Consider the following 18443-nt stretch of genomic DNA (forward strand, 5'->3'; position numbering starts at 1 on the left):
TTCGAGCCCGGGTCATTGGACCTTGCATGACGGTTGGAGGATCAGCGGGTACCTCTAAAGAAATGATGTCCTCATCATCCTCCCCCTCTTGAATTGGAGTCATCCTTGACTCAAGCTCATCTTCTTCTCCCAAATAAGGTTTCAAATCTGCAATGTTAAAGGTGGGACTAACCCCGAACTCGGGTGGCAATTCAAGTTTGTAGGCATTATCATTTATTTTCTCAATGATCTTATAAGGACCAGCTGCTCTTAGCATTAATTTAGACTTACGCAGCTCAGGAAATCTATCTTTTCTTAAATGTAACCAAACCAAATCACCCGGTTCAAGTTTAATCTCTTTTCTACCTTTACTACCTAGCAATTCTATACTTTTCATTCATGCTTTCAATATTTGCTTTAGTTGTTTCATGCAACTTACGAATAAAATCAGCACGCTCTCTAGCATCACTATGTATTCTCTCAGTGGTAGGTAAAGGCAAAAGATCAATAGGAGCACTAGGGGTTAAAACCATACACTACCTAAAAGGACTTACCTTGGCGGTGGAATGTTCCGCCCTGTTATATGCAAACTCCACATGCGGCAAACACTCTTCCCACATCTTCAAATTGCGCTTCAAAATGGCTCTCAACATGGTGGACAATGTTCGATTCACAACCTCAGTTTGCCCATCAGTTTGGGGATGACATATTGTAGAAAACAGCAGCTTGGTCCCCAATTTATTCCACAACGTCGCCAAAAATGACTCAAGAATTTTGCGTCGCGATCTGAAACAATAGTAGAAGGCATACATGCAAGCGAACGATTTCTTGAAAGAAAATGTCAGCAATATGAACAACATCGTCGCTCTTATGACAAGGAATAAAATGTGCCATCTTAGAAAAAAGATCAACCACCACAAAAATACTATCCCTTCCCCCTCTTAGTCCTTGGCAAACCCAACACAAAATCCATAGATATATCAGCCCAAGGAGTAGAAGGAACAGGAAGAGGCATATACAAACCATGTGGGTTCAACCGCGACTTAGCTTTTTGACATGTGGCACACCGAGCCACGTACCACTATACATCTCGCCTCATCCTTGGCCAAAAGAAGTGTGTGGACAGCACCTCCTCCTGTCTTCTTGGCACCAAAATGTCCCATCAATCCGTCTCCATGTGCCTCCTGCAACAACAAAAGATGAACGGAACCAACTGGAATGCATAGGCGGTTAGCTCTAAACAAAAACCCATCATTGATCATAAACTTATTCCATGCACGCCCCTCTCTACAATTAAGCAACACGTCCTTAAAATCAGGATCAAGCACATATTGTTCTTTTATTGATTGAAGACAAAAAATCCGACAATCAAGTTGGGACAGCAATGTATATCTTCTAGACAAAGCATCAGCAATCACATTATCCTTCCCTTTCTTGTGTTTGATAATATAAGGAAAAGATTCAATAAATTCAACCCATTTAGCATGCCTACGATTCAGATTATTTTGAGAGCGAAGATACTTAAGCGATTCATGATCAGAATGAATAACAAATTCTTTAGGCCACAAATAATGACGCCACGTCTCTAAAGAACTGAACAAGTGCATATAATTCTTTATCATACGTGGAATAATTAAGAACAGGGCCATGCAATTTTTCACTAAAGTAAGCAATGGGTTTACCATCTTGCATCAAAACACCTCCAATGCCAACTCCACTAGCATCACATTCTAGCTCAAAAGTCTTACCAAAGTTTGGAAGTTGCAGCAATGGTGCGTGTGTAAGCTTGTCCTTCAAAGTGTCAAAGGACTCCTCATGTGCCTTTCCCCAATGGAACACCACTCCTTTCTTCAGTCAACTCATGCAACGGGGCAGCAATGGTGCTGAAATCTTTGACGAAGCGGCGGTAGAATCCTGCAAGACCAAGAAAACTCCTCACCTGTGTGACGGTTTGGGGAACCAGCCAGCTCTTTATGGCTTCAATTTTCATCTCGTCCACCTCAATTCCCTATGGAGTTACAACATAGCCAAGAAAAGAAACTCGATCTGTGCAAAAGATGCACTTCTCAAGGTTACCAAATAAACAGTGCATCACGTAAAGCATTAAAAACAGCACGTAAGTGATCCATATGTTCATCAAAAGACTTGCTGTAAATCAATATATCATCAAAGTAAACTACCACAAAATGACCAATAAAAACTCTTAAAACCTCATTCATTAAGCGCATGAAAGTGCTAGGTGCATTTGTCAAACCAAAAGGCATAACTAACCACTCATACAACCCGAATTTGGTTTTAAACGCAGTTTTCCATTCATCTCCAAGTTTCATTCTAATCTGGTGGTAGCCACTTCGCAAGTCAATCTTAGTGAAAATTATAGAACCACACAACTCATCAAGCATGTCGTCTAGCCTAGGAATAGGATGATGATACCGAATAGTAATATTATTGATGGCTCTACAATCAACACACATACGCCAAGTTCCATCTTTCTTAGGAACCAAAAGTATAGGAATGTCACAAGGACTAAGGCTTTCATGTACATACCCGCGGTCCAAAAGGTCTTAGGACTTGTCGCTGAATTTCCTTAGTCTCCTCAGGATTGGTTCGATAGGACAGCACGGTTGGGCAAGGTTGCTCCCGGAATCAAATCAATTTGATGCTCTATTCCTCTCATAGGTGGTAGCCCCGGGGGTATCTCAGCTGGAAAAATATCTTCATACTCCTACAAAAGGTTAGTGACAGCAGGAGGTACCGAGCTAACAATATCATCAAGCGAAAACATAGCTCGTTTGCATACCAAAGCATAGCAAATATCATCATCAGAAATTTCAGCAAAGTCATATTTTGTTGCAAGCATAACACCACCCTTCAATTTAATCCCCTCAGGCTTAGAAATAGATGTAGACTTATCCTTTTTAGGTGGGAAAATAGAATTAGCAACTTGCTGATTTTTAGATTGAACATCATTTAAACTAGCAGCGCGTTCTCTATCAGCTTGTACAATTTGAGCAGGGGTCAAAGGTACCAAAGTAATTTTCTTTCCTTTATGCACAAAAGTGTATTTATTACTTCTACCATGGTGTGTAGCATCATTATCATGTTCCCAAGGACGACCCAATAAGAGTGAACAAGCTTGCATAGGTACCACATCACAATCAACAGAATCAGCATAAGAACCAATGGAAAATGAAACTCTAGCAAGTTTGTGTTACCTTTGCTTTACCAGAATCATTTAGCCACTGGATATGGTATGGATGTGGGTGTGGGCATGTGGTCAAGCCAAGCTTCTTGACCAAATCAGAACTCACCAAATTGTTGTAGCTACCTCCATCAATAATGACACGTGCTCGACTGGTCGCTGATGACGAAGAAAATCTGGAACAAGTTATGGCGTTGTAGCTTCTCAGGTTGCTGGACTTGTGAGCTGAGCACCCGCTATACAATGATGCTCCTATAGGACGCTGTGGCCTCGTCACCAAGGACTTCGCCGTCGTCCTCATCTGCATCTTGGTCTTCTTCATCCTCAATGTCAGAGGTGCTGATGTAACCATCTTCTGTAGCAATATATGCCCGCTGACTTGGGCAGTCCTTCTGCACATGGCCAATGCCATGGCAGCGGTGGCACTGAATACCCGAAGTGCGTCCTATCGATGCAACGGATGAGGAACTCTTGGTAGGCACCTGCAAAGAATTTTTACCTGAATCTGAAGGTCGTGCGGGAGGTGCCTTAGGTGTAGCGGAAACTCCAGAGGCTGCTGGTCGCTTGCTCGCTGGTGGAGGCACCCAAAAAGTGGTTGGCTTGGTCAGCCCCGAAGATGGTGCCGAGCATGGCATGTATGTGCTGGTGCTGACCTTGCTCTTGCCCTGCTGTTCATGCCCCTGCAATTCCTTTTCTGCAAGCATAGCAAACTAAAACAACTGGTTGACAGTGTTAAATTCTTTATAATCAACAATGTCCTGAATCTCACGCCTCAAACCCGAATAAAAACGACAAATGGCATCTTCGTTTCCCTCCACAACACTACAGCGCATCAATCCCTTTTGGAGCTCACCATAGTAATCCTGTACAGATTTATCTCCTTGTTCTAAACGCATCAATTTCTTACGCAAGTCTCTATGATAAGAAGGAGGAACAAAACAATCATGCATAGCTACCTTAAGTTCTTCCCACGTACCAGGTAAAGCATTCTGTGCAGCTAGCCCATTCCACCAAATAATGGCAAAATCCTTAAACTCACTAGTAGCTTGTCTAACTCTATGCTGCTCAGGTACAAGGTGGGCACTAAACTTTTGTTCTACTATCATCTCCCAATCAAGATATCCCTCAGCATCATAATGACCCGAAAAAGATGGTATTGTGAACTTAATTTTAGCATAAGGATCATCGGGCACACGGTGATTATTACCTTGACGGTGGTGGTGGTGGACACCACCCATACCTGTCGTGTTGTGGCGAAGACGTTGTCGTAATCTCTCTCTGTCAGAAAGCTGCTCGACCTATGTTCCCATTGGCATCATACACCATGTCTTGACCATCGGTGTTGCTGCCGGAGACGTCGTTGTTGCCCGCCACAAAGGTTTCCAACTCAGTAACCTTGTCGGTTAGCGTGGAAATTCGCTTGTCCAATCTCTCCATGCTATTGCCAATGTTGAGTTCAATGAGTGCATAAGTGACGGCCTTCCTGACGGCCTCATTCATCCTTTTTTGGGCATCCTCTACAACAGCTTGTAGTTGCTCTTGGCTGACACACTCGCTGAAACCCTTAGGATTGTTATCTCCAGTCTGTTCACCTCCTGCCATTGAAAACACAAAAACAGGAACAAACAGGTGAAAGTTATCCCTACCAAATGACTACGTGGTTGTAGTGGTGTCACTTTTCATAGCAAATGGAAGCGTCTTACCAAGCTCTTACAAAGTTCTTACCAACACAAGCAGTGGGCGGTACAACCGATAGCTAGGTTCGTGATACCTGTGAGGCAGTGGTACCGAGATTGCAAGGCCCTTTGTCTGTACTGATCTGAAGAGTTTGTGGAGCTTGGAAGGCACACAAAGAGTAATATGTATATCTGGCACACAAGTTAGTAACAGAAAGTAATGCTGAATTATAGTCCAAAGTACTTGTTCTCGTTGCTGGTCTAAAATGTTCCAAGTACCAGGTGTGTGACAAAAGTATGGTGGATAGCAAGGTGACAGGTGTATGAAAAACAAGTATGGTGGATGGAAATAACAACATAAACAAGGAACCAGACAGCACACACAAACACAGCTCACTTTGGTCTTCTCTATGTGCTCCTCTAGATATTGTTCCTCTTTTGCCCCTCTCTTTTTTTCTATTTTTGGGTTGTCGTTGTTTTTTTGGGAAATTTTGACTTTTTTATTTTATTTTTTTGATATTTTTCCTTTACTTAGGAGCACAAAAGAAGTAACCACAAAAAATATGAGCATAAACAAGTGAAAGACATGGCCTGTGGAAATTTTAGAAAACTTGCTCAAAATCGACACAAACCTTGTGACCACGAAAAGAGGATCTTGTGACCACTTTTTGACTAATTAAAATTTTTGAACCCTGACAACGCAGGGATGGACGGATCTAAAATTTTTTTCTGATCGATTTTGATATATGAAACGTTGAAATCGGAGTTCGTATGTGAAAACTAGACCGGTTTTAAAAATTGGCTCCGAATTAGAGGACAAAACGGGAACAATGTGTGCAAAACTGGTCACAACAGCAAAGATTTGATAGAAACAATAGGGAAAAACACACGAACTAGACTCTAACATGACCTAACCAGCAACAAGACCTCGACCAGGACACAAACTCAACACGTTGGACTCTGAAACTGAAATATGCAAAGGCTATGGCGCGGAAGGTTCTAGGACAGGAAAAACGAGTATGGCACTGGACTATGGGACGAATGCGAAACACTCAAAACTAGAGAATAAAAGTGAACCTAACGGTATACCTTAGCTCTGATACCACTTAATAGAGACAGGGATCCCGATCTTCCGTCAGGTGATGGTAACTATCGTTGTGGCGGAGAATGACACACTGATCTGGCTTCAGATTGAAAGATCGAACCCTACAATCTTAGCACCACAGCTCCTCTGGTTATCAACCAAGTCATGGACCAGGTTGACCTCACCAAGAAGGCTAATCCTTGCCTACGCAACGAAGAACACAAGCAAGAACAAGAAAGAACACAACCAAATTGCAGATGAAAGATTATCTCACAAAGTTGGGGTCTCACAAACCGATGAACGGCGAAACTGTTCTTGATAGAATAATCTAAGCAAAACCCAAAAACTAATGACGGCAGTGGCATATGATTATAAAGGTCTTAGGGTCATTGCCTACCCTAGATGCGCCCCCTAATGGGCCCAAACATGATACATGGTCCAACGGACCAAAAGGTGTCATAGCACCCTGGTAGATTTGGACGCTGACTTGTTTTGATGATTCTCATTGATTCCGAAGAGTTTTTGATGTGAAACCACTTGGATTGGCTTCCTTATCAAATTAGATTTCCATCCATATATGGATCATCGAAAATGGAGTCTGGATACGTCCTAGGTGACTAGTTTAAGGCAGACTGGTCCTAAAGGCCAAGGACAGACTTGAATTCTTGTTGGATTGGGCCTCCAGCTTGTATTGGATGTCCTTGCTAGTCATCATCACCTCCACCACTTCCTCTAAGTTCTTCATGACCCTCTCCGATGTTCCTAAGCAAGATAACATCATTAGGTAGTAGTCTATTCTCAAAAGTATGAAAAGTATCGCTTAAGAACGAGCTAACCTCTAAATTGAGTTGTCGCTTTCGAGCCTGGGTCATTGGACCTTGCATGACGGTTGGAGGATCAGCAGGGTACCTCTGAAGAAGTGATGTCCTCATTAGGAGCCTATGGAAAAAATGGTCAGGGTGGCTAGGAGGGAGCTGGTGATCCTGATGATGGAGATGATTCTGATGGTTTTGATTCTGAATGGTGGTGATGATGGAGATGGTGGTGATGGTGGAGATGGTAATAGAGATGATGGTGGTGATGGTGACGGGGATGGAGGAGACTAGTGGAAACGATGGAGATGATGACCATGATGCACTTGCTAGCTCAAGGGTGGACTGCGGAGATCCACTATGATTTAGAGGGTGATGCTTACTACTACCCCAAGCTTCTCATTCATACGCCACTACCACACCAGGTGCACTGTTCAGTACAGGATGGAACATTGGACCCACCCCAACTACATCAGGCTTCTGGGAGACAGAAGTGTACATCCGTGAAGGGACTCGGGTGTGCTACATCCACCGCACCACCACTGCATGGCTCACACGTGCAGCCTGCCATCCAGGAGCTGCTTGATAGGCAATGGTGGTCAACCGCGACCGCCACTTCGACGACATCGCTTGGGAGGAGGACCGTTATCTTCCCCGCCATCGGAGCGGCTAGTCTACTTACAACATCGCTGCACCACTTGGGGAGGTGCTACCTTGATGAGCTTGGCATAGACCAACACTGACTTGGATCAAGCCTTGGACGAGCTAGATGTCATGGGGAAGGCTTACCTACAGCTTGCCCATGAGAATGCTACATTGATGCAACATCAAGGAGGTCCTAATGTGGAACGCCTAGGTGTTCTTGCTCAGTCGCCCCCAAGGAATAGAGAAGAATTTGGAGATCCCTAACACCAGCACCAACATCGACCCCTAGGAGGATTTCCCAAAATATGTAATAAACACGCGTAGATGCGCGAGAGAGTGTTAGTTTCTTTTTCTTTCAATGGTTGAACAATTGTCATTGAATGGTTGGATGATTGTCATGATGAATAATGTTTGATTTGGATTTTTGGCATGATTGTGATGACTTGTGGGCATGTCCACGGTCATTTAGTATAAGTTAAGGCTTAAGGATAATATGAATAAATAGTTGGATTTCTTTTTATCTTGCTGTCCATTCTGTATCATTCTGAGCAGTCCACCTTTATCAGTTCATATCTCATGTTCTAGATATCTAATGGTCATGAAAATTTTATGGAGATAAGTAGACTTCTATATATTTCTTTTGGCTCTAGAATCATCTCAATACCTATTATAAATTGTGAGATACTAGCTGTTGTAAGTTGAGGTTCCTATGCTGTCAGAATTCTAGAACAGTACTGCTTGTCGTCTGTTTTTGCAAAATTAAATCTCAGAATCTAAAAAAGTGTTCTAAATGAAAGTTGTATGGAATTTCATAAGATTTCCATAAAGGTAAAATTTTACATTCAGATGATAAGCAGAGAGTGAGATATGCTCATTTTACTGCACTGCTATTTGTCCAACTCGCCGAAAAAGTTCAGAACAATTATCTTCTTGTATACCCCGTATACATCTCTTGTTTTGATCTTGTGACACCTACTCTTATTAGACCATTATCTTTTAAAGGTTATATACTTGGACATATGAGACTTATATGATGCATCTACAGATGGTGAACACTAGGAGGAATAACCAGGGAGGCGAGGACCTACCACCACCACCTCCTGTCACTATGGAGCAGCTGATGATGATGCAAACTCAGTTGCTTTAGTAGATGGCTCATAACATGCAAAATATGGGGCATGGGAATGGGAATGCACCCCCTCAAGTCAGAGACAAGAGGGGATAGTTTTTGAAAGGACATCCACCTATCTTCAAGCACTCCACTAACACACTCTAGGCTGACTGATTGGCTATGTGCTATTGAGAGGCAACTTGAGATTGTCCAGTGCGATGACAGAGAGAAAGTCTTGTATGCTTCTAGATAGCTGCAAGGAGCTGCACTTGATTAGGTGGGACTCCTTCTGCTTTGGCCTATACCAAAGCTAATCCCATCACCTGGTAAGAGTTTCGCGGTGCCTTCAGCTCTCATCATGTGCCTATGGGATTGATGAAGCTGAAGAAGAAGGAATTCTTGGCTCTCAAGCAGGGGAGCATGTCTGTGGTAGAATATCATGACAAGTTCATACAATTGTCATGGTACGCACCTACTGAGGTGGATGAGGATGAGAAGAGACAAGAGCTATTCATGGAAGGTTTGAATGATGGTCTCCAGTACCAACTGTTGTCCCATACCTTTGCTAGTTTTCAGTAGCTGGTGGATAAGGCCTTGGTGATAGAAAACAAGTGCCACCAAATGGAGGACAAGAAGAGAAAGTTCCAGGGGCAACAACAAGGGAGTAACTCTCGTGTCCACATAGCTCCTCAGCAAGCTTACCCGTAGCAACGCTATCAAGGTCAGTCTAGTCTAGTCAATCGCAACCAGCAACCACAGCGTGCATAGCAGCAATAGCAGTAGTATAAGGCACCAGCTCAGTGCCTAGCAGCAAGTCAACAATGTTCCTGTGAGGAATAATGTCCCCAATGCTCCATAGAAGAATGGCACACTAAAGGCGCCAAATGTAGTTAATGATAACAGATGCTTCAATTGTGGAGAACCAGGACATTACTCCAACAGATGCCCCAAGAGGACGGCTAACATGCAACAGAACTATGTTCGGGGAAAAGTCAACCATGTGACTGCAGAAACAACTCAGGAGGCACCTGATGTGGTTATCGGTACATTTTTGGTCAACTCAAACTCAGCTACAATACTTTTTGATTCTGGTGCTTCGCATTCCTTCATAGCATATACTTTCATAAAGAAGCATGGTATTCCTATATGTGTTATAAAGAAACCCATGTTAGTAAACTCACCTAGAGGGAAAATGAAAGCAAATTGGATATGCTTAGCTGCTTGTCTCAACATAAGGTGGTAGAATTTCAAGCCAACTTGGTAGTCATAGACTCATATGGTATTGATGTTATCTTGGGTATGGATTGGTTGAAGGTCCCAGAAGGTAGTTATTAATTGTGGGAATAGTTTCGTGAATCTTACCACTCCATCCGGAGATAAAGTTGAGTATGTGGCAACACAGTCAGCTGCGAAAATCTATCGGGTTAATCGATTGGAGGGCACAACTATAGAGGATATACGGATAGTAAATGAGTATCCTAGATGTCTTCCCTGAGGAGTTACCTAGGTATGCTGCACCTGAATGAGATATTGAGTTTATAATTGAACTTTTACCTAGAACTACACCCATAGCTAAGAGACCCTATAGAATGGGAGTGAATGAATTAGCATAACTTAAGAAACAAATAAGGGAATTGCTAGATAAGGGTTATGTCCAACCTAGTTCTTCACCTTGGGGTGCACTAGTATTGTTTGTAGAGAAGAAAGATGGTACACAAAGAATGTGCATAGATTACAGATCACTTAATGAGGTCACGATTAAGAACAAGTATCCACTGCCTAGAATCGATGACCTATTTGACCTAGTTGAAAGGAGCTTGTGTGTTTTCCAAGATCGACCTTCGATCTGGATACCATCAGTTGAGAATAAGACATTCTAACATTCCTAAAACTACTTTTGTGATCTATATGGACTATATGAGTTCACAGTCATGTCCTTTGGTTTGACAAATGCACCTGCCTACTTCATGTACTTATTGAACAAAGTATTCATGGAGTACCTTGATAAGTTTGTCGTTGTGTTCATTGATGATATATTAGTCTACTCTAAGAATGAAGAACATGAGGGACATCTGAGGTTAGTATTGCAAAAGCTTAGAGAACATCAGCTCTATGCTAAGTTTAGCAAATATGAGTTCTAGCTAAAAGAAGTCTCTTTCCTTGGTCACATAATCTCTAATGGAGGAGTAGCAGTAGATCCTAAGAAGGTTAGAGATGTTTTGAGTTGGAAGCCACCTCAGGATGTCAGTGAGATTTGGAGTTTCCTTGGTGTAGCTGAGTACTATAGGAGATTCATCGAGGGATTTTCTAAGTTAGCCAAACCTATGACTGCTCTGTTAGAAAAGAATGCCAAATTCGTATGGTCTAAGCAATGTCAGGATAGTTTTGAGGAGTTGAAGAAGAGTCTGACTTCTGCCCCAGTGCTTATCTTACCTGATCTTACCAAAAGCTTCTCTATCTATTGTGATGCCTCACGTCAAGGTCTAGGCTATGTTCTTATGCAAGAGGGTCAAGTTGTTGCCTATGCATCCAGACAACTAAGAAAACATGAGTTAAATTATCCAACTCATGATCTGGAGTTAGCAGCCAGTGGTACATGCTCTCAAGATTTGGAGGCATTACTTGATTGGTCATAAGTGTGAGATTTATACAGATCATAAGAGTCTGAAGTATATATTCACACAGTCAGATCTGAATTTGAGGCAGCATAGATGGTTAGAGTTAATCAAGGATTATGATTTGGAGATACACTATCACCCGGGAAAGGCTAACGTTATAGCAGATGCTTTGAGTAGGAGGAGTTATATGAACATGGCCTATACAACACAACTACCTAAAGAGTTGTGTGAGGAATTTAAGTACCTGAATCTGGGTATTATGGCTAACACTATGGAGCTAGAGGTGGAACCTACTCTAGAATGAGATTTGTAAGGGACAGTTGAATGATGAAAGGATTAAAGATATTGCTGAACGTATAGTGATTGGTAAAGCCCTAGGATTCCACATGGATGATCAAGGAATAGTGTGGTTTGGTAAAAGGATTTGTGTGCTAGAAGTGAAGTCTATTAGAGAGTCTATTTTGAGGGAAGCTCATGACTTGGCCTATTCCATACACTCGGGGAGTACTAAAATGTATCTTGATCTTAAAGAGAGATATTGGTGGTATGGGCTGAAAAGAGATGTAGCGGAACATGTGGCCATATGTGAAACGTGCCAAAGAGTAAAGGCAGAACATCAGAGGCCAGCAAGTTTATTACAACCTATGAAGATACCCGAGTGGAAATGGGAAGAAGTTGGAATGGATTTCATAATGGGATTACCCCATACACAGAGAGGATATGACTCTATCTGGGTAATTGTAGACCATCTAACAAAAGTAGCACATTTTATTCCTGTTAAGACAACTTATTCTGGTGCAAAGTTGGCAGAGCTATACATGGAAAGGATTGTATGTTTACATAGAGTACCAAAGAAGATTGTCTCAGATAGGGATACACAGTTCACATCCCATTTCTGGTAGAAATTGCATGAGTCCATGGATACGAAGTTGAACTTTAGCTTAGCTATCATCCTTGGATAGATGGGTAGACAGAGAGGACAAATCGGATTTTAGAGGATATGCTGAGAGCTTGTGCTCTATAGTACGGAACAAGTTGGGATAAAAGTTTGCCCTATGCCGAATTCTCTTATAACAATAGCTACCAGAAAAGTCTTAAGATGGCACCATTTGAGGCGTTGTTTGGCAGAAAGTGCAGGACACCACTAGTTTTGGAATCAGACGGGGGAAAGTCAAGTCTTTGGACCAGAAGTTTTACAACTGGCGGAGAAACAAGTACAAACAATAAGGCAAAACTTGAAGGTTGCATAGTCTCGATAGAAAAGCTATGCTGACACGAGAAGAAGAGATTTGGTGTTTGAGATTGGTGATTTTGTTTATCTCAAAGTTTCACCTATGAGAGGAGTTAAGAGATTTCATACTAAGGGAAAGTTGTCACCCAGGTATGTGGGACCCTTCAAGATCATCAATAGAAGAGGAGAAGTTGCTTACCAGCTAGATTTACCAGAACAGCTCTCAGGTGTTCATGATGTCTTCCATGTATCGCAACTTAAGAAATGTTTGAGAGTACTTGAGGAACAGTTACCCTTGGATGAACCAGATATCCAAGAGGATCTATCATATAAAGAATATCCAGTAAGAATCTTGGAAACAACAGAGAGAATCACAAGAAGCAGGATAATAAGAATATGTAAGGTTCAGTGGAACAGACACTCTATGGATGAGGCAAATTGGGAAAGAGAAGATGATCTGAAATCTAACTATCCCAATCTTTTCAAACCATCTGAATCTCGAGGACAAGATTCATCTTAAGGGGGGTAGGTTTGTAACACCCTAAAATATCATTTGCAAATTAGTAATTAATTTTGAGCATTTATTTAACTTTCCATGTATTTTTAACCAAGGCTAAATAATAAATTTTGGTTAAATAAAATTAACTATAAGGTTTAAAAATATGTTTGTTGCATTCATGCTGAAGCATACTATTTTTGGTTGAGTGTAGGGCTAGAATGGTTGAAGTTGAATTCAAATTCCATTTGAATTTGTCTTGGATTTGGAAACTAGAAATAGAAAAGGATTTAATTTTGAAAAACTCTTTCTCTCTCTCTTTTCAGCCCAACCCAGGTGCGGCCCAGCCTCTTCTTCCTCCCCTTCTTGGCCTGGCCTGCTCGGTGGCCCAGCTCGTGCGTCGCTCTACACCCATCCTCGCGCATGCAACCCGCTCTGCACCAGCCCAGCTTGCGGCCTGCTCCACGCGCGTGCCTGTTGCTCACCACGTAGCCCAGCTCAGCGCCATGGCCTAGCCTCAGCATCACCTCAGCGCCCATGCCCACACGCCCGCTCTCTCCCTTCCTCTTGGTGTGATGCGGGTCCCACCTATCGAACGCTCCTTCCTTTCCTTCCCCACGCTCCCTTCCTTCCTTCGCCCCGGTGATGGCGCACACCATGCACGACAAGCCACCGGGCCACCGTGCTCGCATGGAAGGCTCGCAATCTCATGACTCCGCAGCCCCGCGCGCTCCCCTTCCATCTACCGTAGCACCTGTCTGGCCTATAAAGCACTGAGCTGAGCCCCTCCCTCTCCCTTCCGTTCGCCGCTCAAGCTCACTCACCACCGCCCCGTAGCCCACTGCTCTGGTGCCCAATCGACGACGCCGACGCTCCCATGAGCTCTGCTGTGACCCACTGGTGTCGTAGGTATCCTCAATTCTTCGATTTGGTCTTGAATTGCTCGGATTTCCCTAACCTACGCCTTGTCTTCTCTCTCTAGTCACCACCGCCATCAACCCGCCCCTTCGGAGCCTTCTCGGACGCCGCGATCCCATCCATCCAACTCACGGTGAGCTTCTCCACCTCCCCGTGCCCTTGTTTTGGTAGTTGAGCCCTTGGAACGCCATACCGACGAGTCCGGCCATGGCGCTGCCTTGGGAATCGTTGCCTCGATGTGTTCCCCGCCCTAGATTTTCACTTCATTGAGTCCGCGAGATCTCGCGCTACGCGTAGGTGTGTTTGGTTTCAATCGGGATGGACCGGAACGCCATACCGGCGTTCACCGTAGCGCACGGCTCACTGCCGGCCATGGTAGGCTCACCGGAGGTGCTTTTGCAGCATGCGGGGGATCTCCCGATCACACCTGCGCTGTCGGATTCGCTGTGGACGGCCATGATTAGCCCAGTACCGATTGGGTGTGTAACCGGTCCACCTGCGTGCTGTGGACTCAGCCCATGGTGCCGCGCCAAGTGTACGCCCACACACGCATGGTGCTACCACACCACTCGCACGCTGACACGTGTCCGCCCAGTCAGCAGCCGCAGTCAACCCATGGTCAGCCTCGCACGTTTTGTGATTAGCCCCTCGGTTTCTAGTAAATCAACCCGAAGTCCAGTTTATTTCAAAAGAAATACATTTCAGTCCTATTTTTATTCATTTTGGACCCTGTAGTTCTTATAAATAGTACACGTAGTCCATAAACCATGTAAATTCAGATATTAATTTTTTTAATTCAAAAATGAGTTTGGTTTATTTACAGAAATGCCATTGAAACCTTATTTCATGCATAACTTTGTGTTTTAAGTCCGATTTGAGTGATTCTTTTACTCAAGTGTTCGTAGTAGTACTGTAGAATAGATTTATAAGCTTTTCAATCTATGTTTCTACTATTTGGTGTACTATTCTAATAGAAGTCTTTGTATGCATGTAATGATTGGACTGGATGCTTGATTGGTGAATTGGAACACGTTTAGAGGGTGAGCAGTTAGCTGGTAACTGAGGACCAGCAGGAGGATCAGTAGTACCCAGAGGATAACTTTGAGGAAGGCAAGTGTAGCAAAGGCCCCTTGTACCTATGAACTTTACAATTTATATTCATGCATGTGTCTAATTGAAATACCTTAAGGACTTTACCTAGATTATTACTTGTACCACATATCCTTGTTACCTAGGATTTGGGTATGCATTTTGGATAGATGCTGCAGCGCTTAACATAAAATAATTATTAAACATGACTAAAGGCATTATGCAATGTGATAAAATAGAGCTTTTTAGCAACAATTAGGGGGCTAGAGTACGGGGTTGAGTACTCTATTGCCTCTCTATAAGGACTTAATCCTGAAGCGGCCACCCAGGAGGTTTCGTACAACCCTGAGTGTCATATGGCTCTAACTTTAATTTGTTAACTAGATTGTATTAGCTCGTTTGTAACTTTCTGTAAGGGCAAGAGGGGGGGCACTAGTTGGTATGTTTCCTTTCCTGCTAGGGTGTGTGTACCGTGCCACGACCACGCGTGCCACTCCTAAAGGAGGGCCACATACGGTTAGACGGCTGAAACCATAGTAGCTACGACTTGTTAGTGCGACTAGCGAAGGGTTACGTAGTGAAACCCTACCACACTTCCTGGGTAGAGGTGTTATGGGGTTTGCAAACCCCGGCATTGGGAATGATGGCTCGGTGGGTAAAGTTGTATAATTTTTGCAGAAATATGTGACATGTTATAACAGCCGTGCTCATGAATACGAGCGATCTAGATCCTTCATGATTAGTGGTTAGTATGGATGGATTGGGAATTGATCTAAACTTGATTATACATTATTATCACTTGGGAATTGGGATTGTTCACTAAAGTAGTGATTTAGGATGCTAAAACTTGATCAACTAAAATTGCGAACCGTAGTCAAACCATGTCTAAGCCTTTGAGCCTCATAGATCCCTTTGATATACTTGCTAAGCATGGTGAGCCTACATTTTCTTTACATTCAATGAAAATCCCGGATGGGTAATAGATAATGGGTATGAAGAGTTTTCGGAAGATATCTAGGACTACTAGGATGATGTTCACCAGTTGGAGTCCCTGTGGCAGATTGGGTCTAGTTATTCCGCTGTGTGTGTAATAATGTTGTCATTGAGCAAAACTATGTATTAACATTATGATGAGATATGCGATGTAATAAGTACTTTACTTTGATATTATTACAATTTGTGATATATGTGTGTGTTTGGACATCCTGGGCGCACATATATGAGTACTTGATTTTGCTATGCAAAAATTGGGTGCAACACTAGACTATACTAGAATTCTAAGTAATTAGAGATCTTCTCTTTTCTTCTGGAATGAGATACCTTTGTGGAGGGGGTCTCAGGGTCCTTTTATAGGGGCACCCGGCGCACTGTGAGCCCATCAATCCATGGCATGGCTTCATCTCGACTCTCCACCCTCGAACCAACTTGAATACATGGCTGAGGTTAATCCTTAGAGGCAGTGGAGGATCCCGGAAGCTGACTAGTGGGACAAGGGGGGTCGACCAACCTACATGTGGGGTCGGTCAACCCCACCTCTGGCTTCTTCATTGATCTTCATCAGTAACTCTTGGATGGTGGAGTAGAGCCTAGTGGAGCCGGTTTCACTGCGGATAAACCTGATTTGTTGAGATAGTATGGCCCACTTGGTCTGTTTTTTGGATAAATCCTCCTACATTTATAGAATCACCAAAACTTGTGGAAATACTTAGTTCAAACCACTACACCTATGTTGGTGATTGACTTAAGGATAAATGCAGGTTATATTAACAATTTATGATTGTCATTAACGACCGACAACAAGCTCACCCAAGCTTAACCTTTGCTCGTCCCTAAGTAAAGCTTAATCTTTAAACAGTGGATCAGGAGTTGCTACAATGTTTCACATTTCAAGAGTACCAAATGTACAACAAACATACTTCTCTGTTAAATAGAAAAATTGGCAATATTGAAAATTCACCCATATTACCTTAGTCCTTTATAGGGCGTATGACCCTTTGTCTTGGGTGGTTGAAAGACAGAACATCACCATTTTTTTCATTCCGCACAAGTTTCATATCAGAGGTTTTCTAATATTTTTTAAAATAAAACTTAATGTTCCTCAAATGGCACTCTCATGTCGCTCAAATGGTGTATGATTCCTCACCAAGGCATATTTTTGAAGTTGCCTTCTCATCCTACTTCTATAAGGCTTATATGGAGCTTAGGTAGGGATAAAATATGTAGCATACTTATCTTTCATATTGTTGGCATTTCTATGCGACATTACCGAATATGGAGTTTTAAGTCTATCCCCGGCAACGATGCTAGAAATGCTTGTTGGCGTTTCTTAGCGTCACTACAAAGTTTGGATATAGAATCCATCCCTAGCAGTGGCACCAGAAACACCAGTTGGTATTTCTTAGCACCATCACTAAGATTTAGTAAACCTTAGCGATGCCACGAAGAAACAACAACCACGATAGTTCTTAATGATTACAGAAAAATATCCGCAAGCGCACGAATCTATCGTTGTAGCATTTCACCCGGAAGTATTCAGGGTGTCGTTATTTATATTTTCCCAAAGGAGGGCAAGGTGTAAGAGTCTAGCAAGGATATGAACAAGACTACATACTTGCATAGTGATCCAATAGTCTATGACAGGGGTAAAACATTATTTCAAGGATAGTGAACACACATCTGGGCCAACCTCAAGGATAAATGAGGAACAAAGAATGAAAGAATATTCCTAAGCGGAGCAGGCATGTTCTAATATAGCCATGAAAAGAACAGTTGATGATCATACAAATTACATGGTTAGAGCTAAAACCAAGTGTAAGATGGACGAGGAGATCTCGGAGCACTGGTCTGCCAGCAAGCGCGAGAGACTTTAAAACTCCTACACAATACCCAAACATGGGGGATTACAAGGGACGGACAGGGCTGTCACCACCTACCACCTACCCCTCAATCGGGGAGTACCGTCATATCCGAAGGTTTCCATGCACCCGGGCACCACGTCCGTGTACAAAGAAACTACCCATATCCCCCCGGAACTCTGACCCTATGGATCGACAAGCATAGGACATGGGCAAACTCGAAGGAACGACGAACCGCCACCTCAACTTAGCTCTACCTCTAATCATACAAGTTGTATGAATGATTAAGCATAAAGTTATACATGTTAAGATTATAACACTCAAACTATATTCTAGTTCCTATGTCATGATTATAACAAGTAAACTATACTCTAATTCAAGAGCACATCTATATTGATAATATGAGAGCAAGACTTTGGAAGAACTCTTCATAGTATTCATACCAAAGATCCTTTCTTCCAAGGAGCCAAGCTCTCCTTGATAGCTTTGCCTTGCTCACAAAATACTACTAAAAAGTGTAAAAAGAGTACAAGATGTGGTAGTGAGGTAGAGGCTCCAAATGAGGTGTATTGGAGGAGAGAGCTCCACCCCCTTCTTATACTAGCTCCAGGTCGGTTTAGTGTAGATAAATTAGGAAACCACCGTGAACCGCCTATGCATGCCGTCATGCAACCGCTGTAGGAAGCTAGGCCCGGGCCACGCCGCCTGGGGTGCGGGTGCACCTAGG

The sequence above is a fragment of the Miscanthus floridulus genome, chromosome 3 (genome assembly GCF_019320115.1).
Source record: "Miscanthus floridulus cultivar M001 chromosome 3, ASM1932011v1, whole genome shotgun sequence".
NCBI lineage: Eukaryota > Viridiplantae > Streptophyta > Magnoliopsida > Poales > Poaceae > Miscanthus > Miscanthus floridulus.